Source organism: Nicotiana tomentosiformis, chromosome 7 (assembly GCF_000390325.3).
Source record: "Nicotiana tomentosiformis chromosome 7, ASM39032v3, whole genome shotgun sequence".
NCBI lineage: Eukaryota > Viridiplantae > Streptophyta > Magnoliopsida > Solanales > Solanaceae > Nicotiana > Nicotiana tomentosiformis.
Genome location: NC_090818.1, coordinates 101907009 through 101929563, shown reverse-complemented (window position 1 = coordinate 101929563; position 22555 = coordinate 101907009).

The window sequence follows — 22555 nt, the reverse complement described above, 5'->3', positions numbered from 1 at the left end:
TGGAAGACTATAAATACCCTTTCATCCATTCATTTGAACTTTACATTCAAACTTTTTGCTCTTGTGCTTTAAGAAACTTCATCACTCTCACTTTCTGGTTTTCTGGTTTACATTCAAACTTCTTCCCTTCTAGTTTTCTGAAAGCTTCCATAAGTTATCTGCCAATCACACCTTCTCTTTCATCAACACCTTCCTTTCTCCACTTTTTTCACTATTAAAGCAATGACAAAGACTTCAAAATCTATTCCCCAAAAAAGAAATCCCCTCTTCCTCGCGACCATCTGAGAACGTTTAGCCTGCTGCTACCGAGGAACCGACACCGGTACCTACTCTAAAAATGTTCGTCCCTACGGGATGCCCAACCGGAGCATATTTAAAGGTCGAGAAAACCTCCTTGGTACCAGGTCGGTATGAGCCGGTCTCGAGATATATTTGCTCGGTCAACGACGGTGTCCTCACCAAGGTCAAGAAAGATTGCAACTGGGCTGACAAGTACGTAGTGGTCCCTACGCTTGAGGAAGCGATTACTACCCACGCGGAGGGTTTTTTTAAGTGTTTACACTTACCCCTTCACGTTGGGCCCCTTAGATCCGGTCATCATTGCCTTCTGTAAGAGGTACGAGGTGACCCTCGGTCAAATGCATCCTTCGTTCTGGAGGATAGTAATTCTCCTCCGCTTCTTCGTGAGCAAGATCGAGGGGTGTCCCTTCACCATTGACCATCTCATGCATTTGTATAGTCCCTGACTCTATCGAGGGGGATTAATCAAGCTTGTACGTCGGGCCAGTAAGGCACTATTTTCGAGGATCGAGGATCGATGAAGATCGGGATCGAGGCTGGTTAGGTCGATTCATCCGAGTGAAGACCTCAGATTTAATCCCTGTCGAGTACATGCCATTTCTTGAGAAGTGGAACATGTCACGTAAGTACAATATTAGTTTCAAGGTTTTGTTCATTACTCTTCCCTTCCTTTTCTTTTCTCATTAATGCCTTTTGGTGGTGCAGCTGTCGCTCAGATTCCAGAAGCAGTTCCTCGACTCAAGGAGTGGGTCGAGAGTATTGCAACACAGAGATCATACTCCGAGCGTTCGTGGCATGAGATTTCGAAGGGCCGATGGGAGGCCCGTTCCCATGGTGAGAATTTTCTTTAAGTTACATTTGTCCTTAATTTCACGCTGTCAATTTCTAACTTGTTTTACTTTCTTTTTGCAGGTTTACCAAAAGTTGTTGAAATAAGGCCTCCATCCGGTGACGATGATGTCTTCACCGAGCCCCCTGCTTCGAATCAGTATAAAGAGAAGAAAATAAAAAAGGCTCCGAGTTCTCTATCCCCGATAAGGACAAACCAAAGAGGCGATTGGTGCGAAAATCCAAGGAAAGCACCAGTGCTCGAGCACCGCCTCTGGATTCACTCCACCGATTGAGAGATGAGTCCGACGGGAAAGGATGGGCCTTTAACCTGATGGATAGCGTGCCGCCTCAGCCCGAATGGCAAGGAGCTTACGAGCCGGAAGGGGGTGAGGTTGACCCTCATCAAATTAGAGAAATCGAGACTGCCATGACCGAAGCCTCACGAGCTGCGGGAAATGCTTCGAAGGAAGCATTTGGCGTAATAGAGATTGCCGAATCTCCCTCATTCATAGAATCGATGTTTAACGAGGCGCAAGCTACTAAAGAATGCCCCGCTGAAGGGACTCATGGAGCGAATGACTTTTTTCGCGGTATCTTCGATGGCATGGACTCGATGGCCACGGAAGATCCTACCGGGTTGGGAGACTTAGACATAGCAAGGAAACGCCAATCCCCGAAAGCAAGCAGGTCCTCTTCGAGCCCTGGTGACCGAGGATGATCAAGCTAAGATGAACGAAGTGGATGCACCCTGCCTTTTTAACGAAGCGCAACAGGTGTTGAACCGGGTAACTTCATGCTTTCCTAAGTGAATTTTTGATTTACACTTCAATATTTTTTTGCAGATGACTTAGCATTTCTTTTATTGTTTGTAGGCTTCGATGCTTCATCACGAGGCTTTTTTGAGGTACCGGGATGACCTGAAACAACTCGAAGCCGAAGTTCAAGAGCTTACTGAGAAGAGAGACGCCTTTAAACTTCTTAGTGAGCAACTCGAGGGGGGGCTAAGAACCTCCATGCCGAGCTGGATGTTGCTCGGAAGGATTATGCTGAATTGGTCGAGCATGTAAAAGTTTTCAAAGTAAGTGATGATGAATTTGATTCGGTGACTGATGGTCAAAATCCGCAGGTCCAGCAAAAACTCAATCGGATTGATCAGCTCCGAGCTAAAATGGATATAGTCAATGCTGAGACCGATGAATGGAGAGGCAAAATGGATCATTTGGCCTCGGAAAAAGAGGCTTCTCGGGCACAACTAACTTTGGCCAAAATCTAGCTAAGAGCGAAAAAGGAAAAGGACAAGGTTTAGACAAAAAAGGTTGAGGAGCTCCAATCTCGGCTAGGTTCGACCGTCTCAGATCGAGATAATCTGACCAAGGAGCTTAAAACGGCTAAGTCAGAGGTCGTCGTGGTCAAGGCTAAAGCTGATGAAATGTTGGCCCAGTACAAGGCCTATACCAAAGAGGCTCAAGACTAATCAAAAAATATAGTCGAGCATATGAAGTGGCAATCCCGAAGGCAGGCCCTCGAGGAAGTTCACGCTCGAGGCTTTGATTTATCGGCTGAGATTGAGAATGCCAAGGTTCTCGAAGCCTAGGCCAGGAAGCTGGCCTATCCCGAGGAGGAAGATTTTGAGGGCTTAGTCAGGTCCGAGGGTGGAGAAGACCCCGGAAATCCCGATGATGAGGCGGGATCCGGCCAAGATCAGGCTGCTTCTGTTTGATTTTATTTCTTTTTGTACTTAGTACTTTGTGTCAAGGTCGCTCGGCCTTTGTAAAGACAATACTTCGTAAATACAAATTTTCTATTTATTTTTTATAATTTTTGAGTTCTTCCTTTGCTTTTCTTGTTATGTTTTGCAAAGATTGAAACGCCTTAGCATTAATTAGTCATGTTCGGAATTCCGAACAGTCTTTGCCTTTGATTTCATTATCTCTAAGGCATCGTGGGATCCGGTATGTCTGGGAACTTTTCCCCGAAACACTTATACTTTTTAGAATGTGACTTGCCGAGAGTATGTTTTGCTCAAGTTTTCATAAGCTTTTGTAACCTCGGGTTTCGTTAACCCGGAAACAGCCTTAGCCTTTAGTTCGGGAAATACCAAAAAAGTTTCATGCCTTTGAGTTTTGTTAACCTGGAACGGCCTTAGCCTTTTAGCTTGGGAAATGCAAAATAAGCTTCACGCCCTAGGGTTTTGTTAACCCAGAACGACCTTAACCTTTTAGTCTGGGCAATGCCAAATAAGCTTCATACCCTCAGGTTTTGTTAACCCGAAAACGGCCTTAGCCTTTAGTTCGGGCAATGCCAAATAAGCTTCATGCCCTCGGGTTTCGTTAACCTGGAACGGCCTTAGCCTTTTAGTTTGGGCAATGCCAAATAAGCTTCATGCCCTCGAGTATTGTTAACCGGAACGGACTTAGCCTTTTAGTTTGGGCAATGCCAAATAAGCTTCATGCCCTCGAGTGTTGTTAACCCGGAACGGCCTTAGCCTTTAGTTCGGAAACAGTCATCGGGGGGGACAAACCAAATAAGCTTTTGATATGCGAAAAAATGAATTTTTATTTATAAGGCAGAGGCTCTCTTTCAATCTTCATAGTATACAAAGCTTATTGTGTGTTTTATGTCTAGGCTCAGGCGATCTATGTGGGTATGGTTCATTCGACCGTTTGACCCTTTACAGAGAATCCTACCAATTAAGCCTAGGGGATCATATGGGCTATACCCCTCAGTGTTCGGGGTTTATCCTAGAGAAGCCTCAAACATTGTTGACATTGATTCTAAGTTAGCACGACCCATTATTGACTCTGCCGAAAAAACCCTTTATTGGGAAAAGATCGGATCGAGGAAAAAAGAGTGCAACGCGTGCTTTCAGGCCTAGAAAATTGTAGCTGGTACCTACAAATGTTAGTTAGAAATGTAAATGAGAAAAAAAGGTGATCGGGAATACCGCTATAAGTGAGCTATGTTCCAGTTGTTCGATAGTTGTTCACCGTTCATTGTCCCGAGTTTGTACGACCCTTTTCTGGCGATCTCGCTAATTTGATATGGACCTTCCCAGTTTGGTCCCAATTTTCCTTCGTTCGGATTCCTAGTGTTCAATGTAACCTTCCTTAATACCAAGTCCCCGACATTGAATCTTCGTAGGTTTGTTCTTCGGTTGTAATACCTCTTGATCTGTTATTTCTGAGCTGCAATACGGACGAGGGCGTTTGTCCAGTAGTTCCAGGCTTGTGTTTAGGGTCTCGTTATTTGTTTCTTCGGTAGCACATCGGAACCTGAAGCTCGGTTCTCCAACTTCGACTGGTATCATAGTTTCGACACCGTAAACCAGCGAGAACAGGGTGGCCTCGGTACTGGACTTCAAAGTGGTATGATATTCCCACATGACTTCGGACAATATTTCTTTCCATTTTCCTTTAGCGTCGGCCAACCTTTTTTTGAGGTTTTGGATTATGGTTTTATTGGTGGACTCCGCTTTCCCGTTCCCGCTAAGGTGGTAGGGTGTTGACGCGATTCTTTTTATCTTATGGTCTTCGAGAAATTTGCTTACTTTGCTACCAACGAACTGCTTCTCATTATCACATACGATTTCGGCAGGCATTCCGAACCGACATATGATGTGATCCCAAATAAAATCTATGACTTTCTTTTCTATGACCTTCCCGTATGCATGGGCTTTCACCCACTTAAAAAAATAGTCAGTCATAAATAAAATAAATTAAGCCTTATTGGGTGCCCGTGGAAGTGGGCCAACGTTGTCCATTCCCCACTTCATGAACGACCAAGGTGACAAGACTGAATGCAGCAATTCCCCGGCTTGATGAATCATCGGAGTATGCCTTTGGCATTCATCACATCTTCACACGAATTCCCTTGCATTTTTTTCCATATCGATCCAATAGTATCCGGCCCTGATTATTTTTCTAACTAGTGCTTCGCTTCCCAAATGATTTTTGCAGGTGCCTTCATGAATTTCCCTTAGGACGTACTTGGTATCTCCCGGTCCTAAACATATGGCGATCGGTCCATCGAACGTTCTTCTGAATAAAGTTTCGTTTTCGGACAAAATAAACCGGACTGCCTTTGTGCGTAGGGCCCTCGATTCCTTTGGGTCTGAGGGTAATTTTCGGTTTTTAGATACTCTACATATTTATTCCTCCAGTCCCATGTTAGGCTCATTGAGTTTATTTTGGAATGGCCTTCTTCGACTACGGAACGCATTAATTGTATGACTACCCTTGATTTGAGTTCATCATCTTCTATTGATGACCCTAAGCTAGCAAGGGCATCAGCCTTATTGTTTTGATCACGAGACACGTGTTGTTGAGTCCATTCCTTGAATCGATGTAATGTTACTTGTAGATTATCCAAGTACCTCTGCATTCGTTCTTCTCTCACCTCGAACGTTCCATTAACCTGGTTTAACACAAGGAGGGAATCACACTTAGCTTCGATCACCTCTGCTCCCAAGCTTTTGGCTAGTTCGAGACCTGCAATTATGGCCTCATATTTGGCCTCATTGTTAGTTAATTTTACAGTTTTAATAGATTGCCTAACCACATTGCCCCTCAATGGTTTTAGCACGATACTAAGTCCGGATCCTTTCGCGTTCGAGGCACCGTCCGTGAAGAGAGTCCATACCCCCTAAGAGATTTCCAAGTTTAATAATAACTCTCTTTCTACTTCGGGTACTAGAGCCAACGTGAAATAGGCCACAAAGTCTTCCAAGATTTGAGATTTGATGGCGCTTCGGGGCCGATATTCAATATCGTAACCGCTGATCTCGATGACCCATTTGGACAATCGTCCCGAGTGCTCGGGTTTATGCATTACATTTCTCAGTGGGTAAGTGGTCACAACACATATGGGGTGACATTGAAAATATGGTTTCAACTTCCTAGAAGCGCTCAGTAAAGCGAGCGCCAATTTTTCTAGGTGAGGGTACCTGGTTTCTGCCTCTCCCAAAGTCTTGCTAACATAGTAAATTGGAAATTGCGTACCTTTTTCTTCTCGAACCAGGACCCCACTTACCGCTATTTCCGAGATTGCAAGGTATAGGAATAACTGTTCATCTGCCTTCGGCGTGTGGAGCAGCGACAGTCTTGATAGATATCGCTTGAGTTCTTCCAAGGCTTGTTGGCACTACGGGGTCCATGAGAAGTTATTTTTCTTTTTCAATAATGATAAGAATCGATGGCTCTTATCGGATGACCTTGAGATGAACCGACCCAGGGCGGCTGTGCGCCCGGTTAACCTTTGCACGGCCTTTACGTTGTTTATGACCGTGATATCCTCGATGGCTTTGAATTTGTCGGGGTTGATCTCGATTCCTTTGTTAGACACCATGAACCCGAGGAATTTACCCGATCCAACTCTGAACGCACACTTCTCCGGATTCAGCTTCATATTATACTTCTTCAATATATCGAAGATTTCCTTCAAGTGTTTTAAATGGTCCTCTGCTTGCAGGGACTTAACCAACATATCGTCAATGCAAACCTCCATTGATTTCCCTATTTGTTTCTTCGAACATCCGATTTTCTAGGCGTTGGTAAGTGGCACCGGCATTTTTTTTAACCTGAATGGCATTACATTATAGCAGCATGCGCCATACTTAGTGATGAAGGAATGTTTTTCCTGGTCATCCGAATTCATCCGTATTTGGTTGTACCCGGAGTAAGCGTTGAGAAAACTGAGAGTCTCGTGGCCGGTCGTGGAATCGATCATGTGATCGATGTTGGGCAGAGGGAAAGAATCCTTGGGGCATTCCTTATTCAAATCGTTGTAATCTATACACATTCTTAGCTTATTCCCATTTTTAGGAACTACCACTACGTTTGCTAACCAATCCGGGTATTTAACTTCCCGAATGGACCCTATCTTAAGGAGTTTAGATACCTCATCCCTGATGAAAGCATGTTTGACCTTGGACTGGGGCCTCCTCTTCTGCTTAACCGGGTAGAATTTCGGGTCCAGACTTAGCTTGTGAGTGGTTTCCTCCGGCAAAATTCCAGTCATTTCGAGATGGGACCAAATGAAACAATCTTCGTTAGTTATACGAAATTGAATGAGTTTTTTCCTGAGCTCGGGTTTTAGCCCCGTGCCCAGGTATACCTTTCGATCAGATAGGTATTCACTCAACATGACTTGCTCCAGTTCCTCGATCGTAGATTTCGTAGCGTCGGAATCGTCGGGGATTATGAAAGATCTGGGGACCCCATAATCATTGCTCTCATATATCCCTTGTTCCTCCGATTCCGTCGAGACTGGAATTGGTGATTGCTATTTATTCTCGTTTTGTTTCACCAGATTCGGATCCTTTGATATGGAAAGAGTGGATGTCGGGACTGCCTCATCGACCGCGAACATCTCCCTAGCAGCCAGTTGCTCCCCGTATACTGTTTCAATCCCTTTGGGCGTTGGGAATTTTAACACCTGGTGTAATGTCGAGGGTACTGCCATCATGTTGTGAATCCATGGTCTTCCGAGCAAAGAGTTGTATCTTATGACCCCTCGATTACATAGAACTTGGCTTCCTGAATAGTCTCGGCGACATTTACCGGTAGGGTTATTTCCTTTTTAATGGTCTCGCATGACATGTTGAACCCATTCAGAACTCGGACCGCTGGTACGATCTTATTTTTTAGGCCGAGTTGTTCTATAACCCTTGATCTAATGATGTTGGCTGAGCTACCTGGATCAATTAGCACACGTTTAATTCGATATTTATTTACGAGTACCGATATTACCAGTGCATCATTGTGGGGTTGTGCGATCCCCTCTGCGTCTTTATTATTAAATGACAAGGTCGCTTCCGGTAGGTAATCTTGAGTCTGTTTCTCTCTGGTGGTGGACAGTTTGGTATGTTTTAGTATCGGTCCTTAGGGAATATTGACAGTACCGATGATCATGTTGATGACATGCTGAAGTTCCTCTTCTTCGTCTTGTTTAACAGAATCATGTTGATGATCACAATGTGTGCAGATCCGGAAGGGGTCCCGAGCTGGTCATCCTCGACCCTAATTTTTGACTGGTATCGGTTATGGACATTGGTCCAAGTAATGGCTAGATATTCTATCAAGTTTTGTTTCAGCTGCGGTGAAGCCAACAAGCTTCGAATGTTAAGCCCCCGAGTGAAAGCCTGAACGACCCAATCGTCCGCGACCAGGGGGCAAATCCATTCGTTCAATTTGGAATCGGAACACGAACTTTCTGAGCATTTTATTATCTTTTTTCTTTACTTTAAAAAGGTCTGACTTCCTGGTCTCAACCTTTATAGCCCCGGCATGTGCTTTTATGAATGAATCTGCAAGCATAGCAAACGAGTCAATAGAATTAGGGAAGGTTGTGATACCATATCATAGCTCCTTTTGACAAGGTCTCCCCAAATGTTTTCGGCAAGACAGACTCGATCTCATCATCTTCCAAGTCGTTTCCCTTGATGGCGCACGTATAAGAAGTTACGTGCTCTTTTGGATCGGTCGTTCCATTGTACTTAGGGATCTTGGGCATGAGAAATTTTTGTGGATAGGCTTAGGAGTCGCGGTCGGGGGAAAAGGTTTCTGAATAAATTTCTTGGAATCCAGGCCTTTCAGTATCGGGGGTGCTCCCAGAATTTGATCGACCCTAGAATTGTAGGTTTTTACCTTTTTATCATTAGCTTCGATTTTCTTTTCCCCTGTTTCTACTCATTTCATCAATTCTTCAAGCAATTTCATTATCTCGGGGTTAACCCCCGATTCACTCTCGTTCGTTCTTTCCGATATTGGTTCATTTCTGCGAATGGCTTTCCGAGGGGGCTCGGGTTCGCCCCTACTCGGTGTTCGACCTTGGCTCTGCAACTGAGCTATCGCCTCCTGTTGCGCCTATAGTATTTCGAAGATCATACGCAGGTTGATTCCATCATTTTTGCCATCGTGTGTGTTTTGGGCAATCGAACGGACTTCCCTGCGTACGCTATTTTCGGGCTCGGTAGGCTGATTTGTGTCGATGGCCACATGCGAACATGCGTCAATGGGAACCACCACCGGGATTCTACCGAGATCGACCGGGTTTACCTCATTACCGAGCTCTGCATTGTTGTTCCTGTCATGGTGGCCGGACTCTGTGTCCATGTTTTGAGGGACAGACTGTAGGTTTGACATTTCGATCCTGACTTGGAATCAGAAATACTTCAAAGAACAAGTGTACAATGGGGTGTGTTATGGTAATTTGTATCAAATTGCCGCTATTATCCTTAGCCTCACGGTGGGCACCAAACTGTTTACCCTCAAAATCGGATAACAATTGAATTTATTAGTGGTTTTAAGAACATGCGAATTAATTTGATAATGAAAAATAAATTAAAATACGATTAAAATAAATAATGACAAAATAAGTGTAAACCACAAAAATTGGATAATTTCAACATAGGGAGGTTGGATATCCCCAAGCAGGAAAAATGCTCAAATCGGTACCACGTCACAAAAAAATGTAAGAGCCACAAGAACTAATAATGATGTATTGCTTATGAGTGTTAATTGCCACCTCCCCAATGAATTGTGAGGTCCCCTTTATATATTAGGGGAGATCTACCTTTTAAGGTATTATATTATTGTTCTATAAAAGGTGAAAGTCCTTGATTTGCTGACCGTTGGTCCCTTTTTTGACGTGTTCCGTGATTTTCGCCGTAATGACCGGTTAGTTACGGGAATTGCAGACCCCTGTCGGATAAGTTGGTAAGGATTTCTTTGAGGCCGTTAGAACCGGGACCGGTTACGTCTTCGGTAAACTCGAAGGAAAATCTGGTGGTTTCGATGACTAATTTTGACAATGCTTTGGGTCCGATCTTAATTACCATATTTCGATCCTGGATGATTGTGTTGGATGCTAGATCGAACTTCGAGTTCGACTTTACTCGATTACCATATTTTGACCCCGACCTACCGTTTTGGATGCTCGATCGAACATCGAGGTCGGTTTTACCTGTATACAATGGGACATGCAGATAAGAAGGATTCTAGTATCTTTTACCTTTTTTCTATTAAGAATGAAAATAATAGATATTTTAATTTGAACATCTTTAAAATTTGACTTGAGGTTTAATAAAGTCCCCTTGATACAATACATCGCTCGAGTAGCAAACCTGAATAGAAGAAATGTATTACTAATATTAAGTGAGATATCATACTACTATATTATTAAATTTTATATCAAATTTAAAGGGCATTGAAAGGACAAAACAGAAAAACTTACAGGATAAGTTCGGTTAATGACTCAAAGAAAGGAATCACATTAACTTTAATATGGGTCTCTTGGCGTGTTGGTATCCTCATACAGGCAAAGGAAAAACATTTTCCCTCGTCAAACACGCATTCAGTATGCTGACAGTTATTAGTTACCAAATTTAAGTATCCGATAATATTATCTACAATTACAAGTAAACTGGATTATTATCACGTTCGATATATTGTGGTCTGGTAAAATAATCAGCCGAGTTTTTTTAATAAAATTTTGGCTTGGTGTATACGGGAGAAATCGGACCTATGAGACGTTCCGGTTTTCGATTAGGTAAATCAAGCAAGAGACGTGATGGTAAGGAGTCGGAATCGAGGCAAGAGTCTTATCGAGACATGTTCCGGGGGGCACGATGCCCGCCTTCGGGAATATCGGGGCCATGACCCCGGGATTGATCCAAATCCCAAAAGACTTCAGAGAGCATTATTGGGCAACCGAACACGATTAACGGAGGGTCGTGATATCCGTGACCAGCCGGGTATCACGGCGTAGATCTCGGCACGTAATGGCGAAAATCCGGTGATTAGTTAAACGGATTTTTTTTTTACCTTTTATGGAATTATACCTAGAGTAGGACTCCCTTACTATATAAAGCGGGGTCTGATTATTCATTGAACACATTGTAACACACATACCAACTGACGCTTGCAGGCAACAACCAAAGAATGATGCGGCTTTTAGGCCTGAAAGCACGTGTTGCACTCTTTTTCCCTTGAACTGGTTGTGTCCCAAATGGGTTTTCCGGCAAGGTTTTTAACGAGGCAATGGTAGATCATGCTAACTTAGAATTGAAGACCGGTTATGAACCGGAGTCGAGGATCACATCAACAGTATCCGAGCCCTCTCTACGATCGGCCGCGAACACTAGGGGCCATCACCCTCGGATAATGATTTAAGCAAGGAAGGGTACTTTGTGCTTTAACAGTCTGGGTTCGGTGGATATGATTTATTGTAAGGGCCAAACGGTCAAATGAATGTTGCCCACATAGACCACTTGAGCCATAACACGAAGCTTGTACACATTTGCAATGTTGTATGTTGCGCATAGAAATGAAAGAAAGTCTCTACCTTGCGGATACATAATTTTGTCCCTTAAGACTATTACATTTTGTTCCTTAAAGATATTGAGCCCAAGGGTCGCCTCTATCCAGATCCAAGAGATCACCCCCACTCGAGGACTGTCGTATAAGGCAAACTCGGACAGCTCGGGCTATCGAAGCCCGGGGGCACAAAAACCTATTAGGCAGTGCCTAAACTTTAAAAGCTACGACTACCCCCACTCGGGTACTATCGTCCTAGGCAAGCTTGGACGGCTCCGGTATCGAAGCCCGGGGTACAAAGTCTATTAGGCAAAACCCGAACTTAAAAGGCTATGGCCATCCTAGTAATGGCTCGGAGACATCCGAAGACCGTAACCAAAGCATAAGGCCCTCAAAAATTCCAAACTGGTTCAAAGGATACCCTCGGAAAATTATAATCTAAAAATATCTAAGTAAGCACTTTGTGGAAAGCTTCCGAGCATACCAAGCCCCCACGAGCTATAAACAAAATTACATTGAAAACGAGCCTTGTTCGAACCTCCGAACAAGTCCCTATTACTACGATTCATTCCGTGCTAAGGCATTCGAAATCTTTGCAATCATAAAAAAAGAGCCGAAAGAAACAAACTCGAAAATTGCCAAAAGGGAAAAAGCCTTATATATGAATATTTCGATAAAAATCTTTACAAAGGCCGAACGTCCTCAACAAAATATACAAAAATACAAAAACAAAGAAAAATCTACAAGGCACCTAAGCCTGATCTTCGCCGGAGCCCGCCTCGTCACCGGAGCCATCGGGGTCTTCTCCGTCCTAGGGTTCACCGGAGCCCTCAGATCCTTCTTTGTCATCGGGATTGTCCAACTTCTTGGCCTCAGCCATGAGCCTCTTAGCATTTTCGATCTCAGCCGATAGGTCGAAACCCCGGGCATGAACCTCCTTGAGAGCCTTTTTTCGGGATTGCCATTTCATGTACTCAATAGTGACTTTCAGACGATCCTGGGCTGCCTCAGCGTCAGCTCTATACTGGGCCACCATCTCTTCACCATTGGCCCTGGTTGTTTCCGTCACCGACTTAGCTATTTTAAGCTCCTTGCCAAGGGCATACCGTTCAGCAACAGTCGAGCTCAGTTGAAACTGGAGGTCTTCGATATTTTGGGACCGGGCCTCTGTTTTCTCCCTCGCCGCTCGACGTTGGGCCTCCGCTGAGGCTAGCTGCTCTTGGGCAGTCTTCTTTTCTGAAACCAATCGATCCATTTTGCCCTTCCGCTCTTCGGCCATGGCCTTGACCTCATTCATCTCGGCTTGAAGGTAGTCGATCCGGTCAAGCTTCTGTTGAACCTGCAGGTTTTGACCGTTAGTCGCTATGTCTAACTCGTCATCACTAACTTTAAAGATCTTTACTTGTTCTACCAGGTCGACATGTTCTTTTTAAGCCATGTCCAATGCAGCCCGGAGATTCTTGACTTCTCCTTCGTGTTGCTCACTGCGAAGCATATACATGTCCTTCTTCTCAAAAAGCTCTTTGACCTCAGCCTCGAGTTGGCTAAGCTTAGCCCGGTACCGGAGAAAGGTTTCGTGGTGGAGTACCGAGGCCTGCAAAAATGTGAAAAAGAAAAGGCATTAGAGTTATCAGAAACTAAATTTGAAGATAAAAAGTGTAATAACACCTTACCTGGTTCAGCACCTGTTGTGTTTTGTTGAACAAGCATGGCACATCCACTTCATTCATTTTCGCATGGTCTTCTTCGGTTACCAAGTACCGGAGGTAGCTAGCTACCCCAACAGGGGTGGAAAGAACCCGAGAAACCTCCGGGACGGTGATAACAACTTATTGCTTCCGGCCAGGATCCATGTTTGGAGCGGGGAACCAGTTAATCAACCTTGGGCTCGAGTTCGGCCCACCAACTTCCGAGGATGAATCTTTCCTCGGCACCTCTAAGTTGCCCAACCCGATGAAGTCTTCCAGGGCGGTTGAGTCCACACCATCAAAGAAGCAGCGGAGGGTAATGTCTGCTCCATGAACCCCTTCGTTAGATTGCTCCTTCGTCGCTCGGGCTTCTTCAAACATAGACTCTATAAACGATGGTGATCCTGAAATTTCTATAACACTGGGTGGGGCGGAGCCGGCATCTCGAGAGGTCTCAAACCTCACCTCTGCACCAGCCTCATGAACTCGAGGGGGATTAGCCACAGTTGTTTCCCCCTCGGCTGTCACCAGTTCCTCGGGGATAGACGGCTCACAGGCCATTAAGGTTTGTCCTCCTCGGGCTCGTCCTTGATCCGGTAGAGTGAGTCCAAGTCTGGAACTCGGGAGCTAGAGCTTTCCTTTTGTTTACGAGCCAACCTTCTCCTCGGTTTCTTTTTCTCCATGCTCGGGGAACTTGGAGCCCTCCTCCTTTTCTTCTCTCCTGCTGCGGCTCCAGGCTGCCTTGAAGTTAAAGGATCAGCGGGCATATCTTCGCGCCCTGCCAAGGGCCTAAGCTCGATGGTCTTAGGCAAGCCTGAAAAAAGAGAAGAGAAGCAATGAAGACATAGTATTGGAAAAGAAAGCCTAGTGCTATTTATTCAAGAAAAGGAATCTTACCGTGAGAACGGGCCTCCCAGCAGCTCTTCGAGATCTTGCGCCACGAGCGCTCAACATAATGCATCTGCGAATAAATATCCTCGATCCGCTCCTTGAGCCGAGGAATGGCGTTTGGGACTCGAGCAAGGGCTGCACCACAACAAATACCGATGAGAAAAAAGGAAGATAAAACATAAAATCGACATTTAAAAGGGAGGTATACTTACGTGATACATTCCACTTCTCGGGGAATGGCCTCCACTCGGTAGGGATCAAATTTGTGGTCCTCACCCGAACAAAGCATCCCTGCCAGACCCGATCTCGGTCCTCGTCAATACTTGAAAATAGGGCTTTGCTGGCCCGGCGTACAAGCTTTGTCAGTGCCCCCCGGAAGATTCAGGGACTATATAAGCGGAGTAAATTATCGATGGTGAACATGTATGACTCTATTTTGTTCATAAAGAATCGGAGGAGAATCACGATCCTCCACAACGATGGGTGGATCTGGCCGAGGCATACTTCATACTTCCTACAGAAGTCCAAGATGAACGGGTCCACCGGGCTCAATGTAAAGGGATAAGTGTAAGCACTCAGATATCCCTCAACATGGGTAGTAATGTCATCATTAGGCCCGAGAATCACTACGTCCTTATCCGTCTAACCCCCGTCCTTTCGAACCACAGGAAGAATGGCCTCAGTAATGTAGCAGATATACCGTGACACCGCCGCGCATCGGCCTTGAACCAAAAAGGTCTTTTTGACCTTGAAATCGTCATTAACCGAACACTCCCCGGGGATAAACATTTTCAAGGGGAATTCGACCACTGGTTCATCAGTGGCCACGCCCGGAGCATACCTCTCGAGGACAACCACATCAGGGGCGGTTTCCTCAACCTCAGTGGTCGGCTGCGAGGTAGAAGAATCACCTTTCTGGGAAACAGTCTTGGAAGTATTGGCCATTTTTATCTAGGTAAAAGGTTTGAAAGTATAAAGGAAGATGAGGAGATGAAGAGTAAAAACTTGCTGAGAAAATCAAGCATGCTGGCTTAAGTGAAGGGTAAAAGAAAGATTGCAATTTGAAGAACTGAGGTAAGAATGTTGGAGAATGAAGGAAGGCAGTGATATCTTGAAGGATCAAAGATAGAAACTTGGTCAAAAGTAAAAACTGAATGAAGGAAGGAGTATTTATATAGGCTTTGTGCCGTTTCGCATCCAAGAACGACCTGCCAATGGCTGACACGCGTTTGGGATCATTATGACGCGACTGATGGGACGTTTCAGTTTCTTTGTCGTTTTGTGTCACAGCGTGTTGAAGAAGGGATCAAAGAACTTATGTCGTTCCTCGTCGTTTCCGTAAAACTTACTCTCTCAGAAACAACGAGACAATCTGTATACGGGCGAAACCGGACCTATGAGACGCCCCGATTTTCGATAAGGTAAATCAAACAAGAGACGTGATGGTAAGGATCCAGAATCGAGGCAAGGGTCTCATCGAGATAGGTTCCGGGGGCACGACGCCCGCCTTTGGGAATATCGGGGCCATGACCCCGGGATCGGTCCAAATCTCAAAAGAATTCGGAGAGCATTATCGGGCAATCGAATACGATTAACGGAGGGTCGTGATATCCGTGACCAGCCACGTATCACGGCGTAGATCTCGGCACGTAACGGCGAAAATCCGGTTATTAGTTAAACAGAATATTTTTTTACCTTTTATGGAATTGTACCTAGAGTAGGACTCCCCTACTATATAAAGGGGGGTCTGATTGTTCATTGAATATATTGTAACACGCATACCAAGATAATATATTATTATTTTTCTGTTATTCAAAGTTCTTATGCTTGTTGATCAGTGCTCCATTTCTATAAGTCTGGGATCGAGGACGGATATCTCATTGAGGTTGCCGTCGAGTCCATAATCATCCTTTTCCCCTTGTTTTCGAGTGGTTTGACAATTTATTACATCTGTTCAATCTAGCAATATATACAGTTTGTATTGAATTAATCCATGCTCGCTAACAAATTTAATTGTTATCCGTTTTTAGGGTAAACATTTGGATTTCTATGAGTTTACAAAAAGAATATCCAATTGCGATATGAACAAAAAGAACCAAAAGGTTGCACAGAAATTGCTGTTGATGTCCTTGTCTCTGCTTTTACCGGTTTCCCTTCAATAATGTCACAAATTGTTTTTTCATTAAATTCAAACTAGCGTTCAGGTTGTACTATATTTTTAGAAGGATATTATTCGGGTCAGCAAAAACTCCTCGATTTTCTCCCTGGACTCATGTTAATTCATGTATCTGGCAAGTTTGATGACCGAGGATTAAGCATATGAGAAGAAATCAGCTAATGTTTTTGTCTCTACTAGAAATTGACCCATGATCTCCATGGTATGCATTTGCATCATCGACCTCCAAGCGAATCCTTAAGTTGCAAGCGTAACTAATTTCAAAAAGACGATTAGGCACTTCACGTAGTAATATATTTTTTCAATACTTGTTAGAGTTCTAGAATTTTTGATTAAAATAGATACGAAAATCAAATCTGAATAGCTTTGACTTCTAGCTGAAATTTGTTCATTTTTCAAGTTGCTCAAATATAAGGCCAAGAGAGAGAGAGAACGCAACTGGTCAGGAACTAAAATAACTTGAGAATGAAATTCATATGTGGGTCGATAAACCTAGAAAAATGAGAGAAAAACCCCAGCTTCTTGAAGTGGACTAATTTCTAAATTAAATTATCAATATAAATAATGTTCTAGTGATAGATTAAGTGCATGTTTCACATATAAACAATTAGGGTTGCAAGCGCCTACTAGGAGGTGTCTCATCATAATTTTAAATTATTTAGCTCATTAAATTGTAAAAATAAACTAAATCCCTTAAATTAATAAGTTTCAGGGTTTTTATATTATTTGGTTTCCTTCATATGCTGTAAATATTGTCCAAGAACTGATTGCTAAGCAGATAGATTCGGTTGTTAAGTACTTATCCAACACCTCATTTCCCGATCAAATATGCTTCTCTCAGTGATTTTTAGTATTTTTAGTAAAGATATGGGAGATAAAATAGTCAACTACGATTGCTAGAATAACTTAAGATTTACCAATTTGAATTTAGACGAGATAAAAATAAATTGTACAAGAAATATAGGTCATAATCTAATATGCTCATATTTTTGTATTAGTCACAAATGGATTGGAGGATTGACTGATCAACTGATTGAGTTATCATGCAACTGCATACATCCTATTACTTACAGATATAGTCATGTTGCATCACGTATATATAAATTCAAAAATTCAAAATCATTTGATATATTTGTTTTGATATATTTTACTTATTTATTTTTTTTTAGAAATTTTCTAATTAAAGAATCTACTCTTATATGCAACAAGTTATGGAAAGAAAAAATTGAAGAGAAATTTATATAAATATTTAGCTCTCTCTGTATTTTAAGTGGAAAAAGTAACTAAATAAAAAAATGGTCAAATTTGATATCTTGAATTTTGCAACAGGTACAAACTTAACTTTCAATGATTGTTAAGATTAGATATATATGTGTTATTATCAAAGTGAGCTAGATTTGCGCTTATTGACTAACGACAAAAGAAAAATCAACACATGAGCCGTTTTATAACAATCCGACCGACCTTTTTGAGTATTGACATTTAGTTCGGTGGTTTGGAGTCTTGAGTAGTTTCATATTATATATTACGACTCGCGCGTGTGGTTAGTTTCGATATTCGAGAGGTTCATGATTTATTTGTAAGAGAAATTTTCATTTCTGGAGGCTTAAAGTTGAAGAGTTGACATGGTTTGACTTTTGTGTAAACAGTCTCAGATTCGCGTTTTGATGATTCCAATAGGTTCGTATGGTGATTTTGGACGTAGGTGTATGTATGGATTCACATTTGGATGTTCTTAGAAGGTTTTGTATCTATTTGGCAAAAGTTAAAAATTTAAAAGTTTGGAAGGTTCATAGGTTTGACCGGGAGTTGATTTGATATTATCGGGTTTGAATTATTGTTTCAGAAGTTGAAATAGGTTCGTTTTATCATTTGGAACTTGTGTTCAAAGTTTGGTTTCATTCCAAGATGATTTAATAGGATTCAGATGTGTTCGACGGAGTTTGAAGGTTTGAAAGTTAAGAGAAGGCAAAAGACATAGTTTACCCGTTGACCTTGCACCCAAATCTTTGTTACACGCATCTCCATCACGGGCAACCTTTTACACACCCAACCTTTATAGAGTGTGTCTAAGACACACCACTTTTTCCACGTGGTCAGTGCGTATCTTTACCATCAAATGAAGTTCGTGAACAGGAGAGTTTTTGTATCAATTTTTTAGTTTTTTTTTAATTTTTTTTTAAATAGGGTCATCTTCTTCCTTGTTTAAAAATCATCAAACCTACCATAAATGCTCCTTGACACTTAGACCCACTTCTCTCCATCCGATCTACTCTTCTCAAATAGATCTACCAAGATTTTTCATATCTCTTCTTGTTGATCATTAGTCTTTAGTTTTGTAGATTTTTTTGTTAAGAAATTATAATTAGAATTCAATAATTAAAACTCTTTGTACCTCCACCAACCATTAAAGCTTGGCTCAAGCGTATGTACAGAAAACTCTTTTCTTTTCTAGAAAGCTTAGCTTGGACTTTTGTCATAGCTAAGTTAAAATTATAGAAAGGGTGGATTTTTCGAAAATATCCCCAGCCGTTAGAGCTTACCTCAAGCTTTTGAAGATAAGCATATTCTTTAAATTTATTAATGGGTAAATTTATAAATAATTAAATTATAAAATTCTTAATTTTCTTCGCTAAGAAATGCACATTCCTCTTTATTATTACTAGTTACTACCTCGTTGCTTTAGTTGTAGAAATCGAAAGAGCACGAACAGAAATTGAAAGCATAGTGATGGCAGTTATGGTGGGCACAATGAAGAAGATATAGATATAATTGTAATTTTATGTGCTATCTTTTTATTATTAGTCAGTGACACATGTCAGGACTTTATTGGCGCGTGACAATACCCATGCTTTGAAAATATGGTGAAGAAAAAAGTGGTGTATCTTAGACATACTCGAAAAAGGTCGGGTGTGTAAAAGGTTGCCCGTGGTGGAGAGGTGTGTAACAGGAATTTGGATGCAACGTCGCTGGGTAAACTATGTATTTTGCCTTAAGAGAATGATCTTGGTATTCTATGCTTGGTTTTGATGTCATTTATGATGTTTCGAGCTTTTGGATAAGTTTGGATAATGTATTTGGGCTTGTTAGTATATTTGGATGGGGTCCCAGGGGCCCCGGGTGTGACTCGGGGTAGTTTCGAATCATTTCAGAAGGTTTTTGTATTGCTGGTTTTTGGTGCATCTGATGTGTTTCGTGATCGCCGGTGAAGCTTCGCGATCGCATAGAAGGTTGTTGGTAACTGGCGATTTGTGCATCGCGTTCGTGGTGAGTGCTCGCGTTCGTGCTTTTATGGCTCCTTGGCTTCTGTGATCGCGCATAGGGCATTTTTCTAAGCAGTCTTAATTTGTTCTTCGCGATCATGAGTGCTATTCCGCGATCGCGATGTGTATAACTAGGCAGTGTTTTAAGTACTCTATTTCGAGGGTTTGGGTCATTTTATCACATTTTGAGATTTTTATGGGAATTTTACTACTTGGATTGGGGTAAGTATTCTTGACTCATATTTGATTATCAATCATGATTCTATTCTTGATTTTAACATTTGATTGATAAATCTAAGTAAGAAAATGGAGGGGGGGGGGGTTGGCAAAACTTTTCTAAGGAAATAAATTGAGATTTGAACGTCGATTTGGATTCAGATTTGGATGAAACTTGCATGATTGGAATCATATTCGAATAAGTTATTAGAATTTGTGAGCTTTGTCGGGTTTTGAGGTGCGGGCTTGGGTTAATTTTTTTTGTTGTCTTTGAGTATTTGATTAAATATTTGACCTTTATCGTTTGAGTTTAATTACTATGGCATTATGTGATGTTATTGAGTTATTTTTGGCTAGATTCGAGCCGTTCAGAGGTCGATTCGGGCGAGAAGGCATTTTCATAGTATTGATTTAGCTTGTTTGAGGTAAGTGTCTTGCCTAACTTTGGTTGAGAAAATTTTTCCTACTAATTGTTATTGTTTACTATATGTCGGGGTGATGTATATAGGAGGTGACGAGCGTATATACATGTGTCATGGGTATTCATGCTCGGGGTAGATTCTAGCTTACTCTATGCTTTATTTGATTGTGTATTCTACTTGATTCTATATATTGTTCCATTAATTGACTACGTATGCGCCATAAACCATGCTAGAGGAATGTTAAGATTATTGGTAACTTATTTTGAACATATTGAGTAAATCTGGAGACATATGCTATACTTGCCTAAGAGGTAGATGCACAAATGTTATGAACACACATCTGTACTTGTTCTTGTGTTGTGCTTTGGTTGGGCGTGTACATTCTATGATACATATGTGAACCTTTAAATAACTACTTGAACTTGGTTGCTATAATTGATTTAGCGGTAGTCATGTCTTATCCGCATTGTTTTTATTGTTACCATGTTCTTGTGCGCTTTATTGATGAGTTATGAGAATATGCCTCTTGATGATAAATTGCTATCTTGCATTGTTGTAGTAATTGTGGCACATGTGGACATGTTGTGTGGGTTGATTGTTGTTGTGTGGAAATAAGGGTGGCATTTCACTTGGAGTATAATGGTGGTGAGATGTGCATGCGACGATATAAGGGAGACATTTTATTGTTATGTGCATGCGGCGAGATAAGGGGCGCATGTGGCGAAATAAGGGAGGCATTTCATTATGATGCGCATGCAACAAAATAAGGGTGGCATTGTAGGGATGTTATGTGATAGCCCGGGGGCAATTTTATTGATTATGTTTGTGTGGTGGTACAAGAGTGGCATTCTAGTTTGTGCTTATGACTTCTTTATGTGTGTTATGCATTTTTACATGATTTGTTGTGTTGTTTCTGACATGCTAATCTACGCCTCTATTATTATTTGATGATTTGGTTATCGAAATGGGTTACTTACGTGGAGTTGATATCTCATCTTTTGTTGAGTTGTTGGTAGCATATCGGATTGACATGATAAGAAAGTTGCGATTGAGCATTGTTATAGTTTATTCTTGAAAGGTTCTCTTGAACATGTTATTTAGCATTTGATATGAAAACGGATCATATTGGGAACAGATTTATAGTCATGTATGAGTATTGAGCACTGAAATTATGTGCTACATACCTCTTTGTGAGTGTGGGTTAGTGCAAGTTGTACTTGTTAAACATGTCTAATTGATAGAGTTTTGTTTATTACCTTACCCCATTTGTGCACCTTTACTGTTGATATTCTTTATTTTGTGATTGTATTTCTGGAATATTTTCATTGTATTATACATATTATTGAGCTGCACAGGTTCTGCAAAATGAGTATCTTTTGACTTTAAAACCTCGTCACTACTTCTCTGAGGTTAGTAAAGTTACTTACTAAGTACATGGGGTTAGTAGTATTCATACTACACTTCTGCACATTGAGTGTAGATTCTGGAACTGAGTAGCTGCGAAGACGAAGCTTTACACTGGAGACGTACCAGCTATAACGATCCGACTATTCGTTTTGAATAATTGCATCTAGTTCGGCAGTTTGAGGTCACGAGTAGATTCACACAGTGTATTATGACTTGTGTGCATCATCGGTTCGGGATTTTGAGAAGTTCGGAAAGGAATTTTTTGGAGTGACTCTCATTTGAGAAGCTTGAAGTTTAAAGAATTGACCAAGGGTCGACTTTTGAGTATTCGACCTCAGATTGGAGTTTTGATGGTTCCAATAGGCTCGGGTGGTAATTTTGGACTTAGGCGTGCGTCCGGATTTGGATTTGGAGGTCCGTAGGGTTTGAAGCATTTTGGCCAAAATTGGAAAGTTGAAGTTTTGGAAGATTGAGAGGTTTGACCGAGAGTTTACTTTGGTGATTACGGGGTCGGAATACGATTCTGAGAGTTGGAATAGCTACGTTATGTCATTTGGGACTTGCATGCAAAATTTGATGTCATTTGGAGTTGATTTGATATGGTTCGGACGCTTGGTTGCGATTCTAGAAGTTCTTGAAGTTCATGGTGATTTTTATGCATTTTGGCATCCGATTCGTGGTTCTAGAGATTATTTTGGTGTTCTGATCGCACGAGCGAGTTCGTGTTATGTTTTCAGACTTGCGGGGCTCGGATGAGTTTCATACGCATTTCGGAGTATTAGAAGAAGGTTCAGCTGTGCCGGTGTCTCTGTTCTCGCATTTGCAATGCCCGCATTTGCGAGATTATTCTCGCTTTTGTGATCATGGGCTGGGGCAAGGGAGTTCGCAATTGCGAACTATTTCATCGCATTTTCGATTAGGCAGCTTCGCATTTGCGACATTAACTGTCGCTTTTGCAAAAACTTTGAACTCGTATTTGCGAGTCTTGTGTCTCATTTGCGACCTTGGCAGAGCTGGTCAACCTTCTCTTTTGCGACGCTTTTGTCGC